Source organism: Syngnathus leptorhynchus, unplaced genomic scaffold, assembly GCF_054491065.1.
Source record: "Syngnathus leptorhynchus isolate UIUO unplaced genomic scaffold, UIUO_Slep HiC_scaffold_53, whole genome shotgun sequence".
In the NCBI taxonomy this organism is placed as follows: Eukaryota; Metazoa; Chordata; class Actinopteri; order Syngnathiformes; family Syngnathidae; genus Syngnathus; species Syngnathus leptorhynchus.
Genome location: NW_028232020.1, coordinates 175,001 through 177,542, shown reverse-complemented (window position 1 = coordinate 177,542; position 2,542 = coordinate 175,001).

Genomic DNA, 2,542 nt, shown 5'->3' with positions numbered 1-2,542 from the left:
AAAATGACACAAAGTGTCAACTGCGAATGTTGTCCATCCAAGGAAGGAGCGTGATGCCCGGCCGGCTCCTTAAACACAGGCCGAGAGTCGCCCCGGACGGTCCGCCTCGCGGCGCCCGCCCGCTCGGATAAAATGACACAAAGTGTCAACTACGAATGTTGTCCATCCAAGGAGGGAGCTTGAGGCCCGGCCGGCTCCGAAAACACAGGCCGAGAGTCGCCCCGGACGGTCCGCCTCTCGAGGCGCCCGCCCGCTCGGATAAAATGACACAAAGTGTCAACTACGAATGTTGTCCATCCAAGGAGGGAGCGTGATGCCCGGCCGGCTCCGAAAACACAGGCCGAGAGTCGCCCCGGACGGTCCGCCTCGCGGCGCCCGTCTGCTCGGATAAAATGACACAAAGTGTCAACTGCGAATGTTGTCCATCCAAGGAAGGAGCGTGATGCCCGGCCGGCTCCTTAAACACAGGCCGAGAGTCGCCCCGGACGGTCCGCCTCGCGGCGCCCGCCCGCTCGGATAAAATGACACAAAGTGTCAACTACGAATGTTGTCCATCCAAGGAGGGAGCGTGAGGCCCGGCCGGCTCCGAAAACACAGGCCGAGAGTCGCCCCGGACGGTCCGCCTCTCGAGGCGCCCGCCCGCTCGGATAAAATGACACAAAGTGTCAACTACGAATGTTGTCCATCCAAGGAGGGAGCGTGATGCCCGGCCGGCTCCGAAAACACAGGCCGAGAGTCGCCCCGGACGGTCCGCCTCTCGAGGCGCCCGTCTGCTCGGATAAAATGACACAAAGTGTCAACTGCGAATGTTGTCCATCCAAGGAAGGAGCGTGATGCCCGGCCGGCTCCGAAAACACAGGCCGAGAGTCGCCCCGGACGGTCCGCCTCGCGGCGCCCGCCCGCTCGGATAAAATGACACAAAGTGTCAACTACGAATGTTGTCCATCCAAGGAGGGAGCTTGAGGCCCGGCCGGCTCCGAAAACACAGGCCGAGAGTCGCCCCGGACGGTCCGCCTCTCGAGGCGCCCGCCCGCTCGGATAAAATGACACAAAGTGTCAACTACGAATGTTGTCCATCCAAGGAGGGAGCGTGATGCCCGGCCGGCTCCGAAAACACAGGCCGAGAGTCGCCCCGGACGGTCCGCCTCGCGGCGCCCGCCCGCTCGGATAAAATGACACAAAGTGTCAACTACGAATGTTGTCCATCCAAGGAGGGAGCTTGAGGCCCGGCCGGCTCCGAAAACACAGGCCGAGAGTCGCCCCGGACGGTCCGCCTCTCGAGGCGCCCGCCCGCTCGGATAAAATGACACAAAGTGTCAACTACGAATGTTGTCCATCCAAGGAGGGAGCGTGATGCCCGGCCGGCTCCGAAAACACAGGCCGAGATTCGACCCCGGACGGGCCGTCTTCTCCCGGCGCCCGCCCGCGTACGCCCCCCATCCCCGGTCGCCCGTCTGCTCCCGGCGGGCCTCCGAGTACCCCCTCACCCAACTGACCGACTGGCACTCATGACCCGCCTTGGTAGGGCCCCCATCGGCCTCGGCTCGTCCGACGTCGGGTGGACGGTTCCTACCCACTGCGGGTCGCACTCTAGCGCCCCGGCCGCCGCGTGAGCGTGCGCTCCCCGCGCCGCCCCGCAGGCCCCGGCGCGACCGTACTGCGGCGAGACCGAGACGACCCGGTTTGGCATCCATCCCACCTAGCCACGATCCACGGAGGCCGAGCGAGCGGCTGAGTGTCGGGCGCCGCGCGTGCGAGCGTCCGCCGGCCGCGCCGGTCCTTCCGCGAATGTCGTTTCTCAAACCCTCCGGCTTGATAGCGGCGGCACCACGGGAAGCCGTCCACACACACCGTCCGACCTCTATCCGAAAAGCCTTCCCGACCAACCGCGGTCGCGGGGGCGTCTGTCGCTCCGCATCGGGGGGGCGTATGGCTTCCGCGCTACGCGCTGCGGGCTCGGGGGGGCCGCAACGGCTGAGTCTGACTCGGCCGGGGCGCAGCTTCCCTCCCGGCAGTCAGCAATAGTGCCGATCGCGCCTGCCACCAGCCCCCTCCCCGACGGGTTCGTCGGCGCCGGCTGGCCGCCGTCCGCCTTCGTTCCCCGAGGGTTCCCAACCAGCGCCGATCCAACTCCGCATCCTGGCCGCACGCAGTGCGTGCCTCGCGCGGGTAAGTCGCCGGCGCAGCGCCGCAGCTCCCGACCCCCGCGTACGGGAATAGTTGAGGGCCTCAGCGGGCCGCACCGACCGAGTCCGACTCGGGCCGGGGCGCAGATTCCCGCTTGGGTGACCGAACGTTCTCTGCTCGGGCCGGAGGGCCGACGCCCGTCCCCCCCCCCGTCGTCCCCCACGGACCGCCTCCGAGGCCACTTCGCACGGCTCATCCTCGGCTCCCTACCAATGCTTAATCGATGGGGCCGCCCGGCCGGATTCGCGCCCCCCTGTCCACCGCGAGTCTCCCCAGACTAACCCGAGTTACCGCCCAGCTCGCCTAACCTTGCACTCGCTCTCCCAAACGGTCGTGTAGTCGGCGGGCCGTCCTA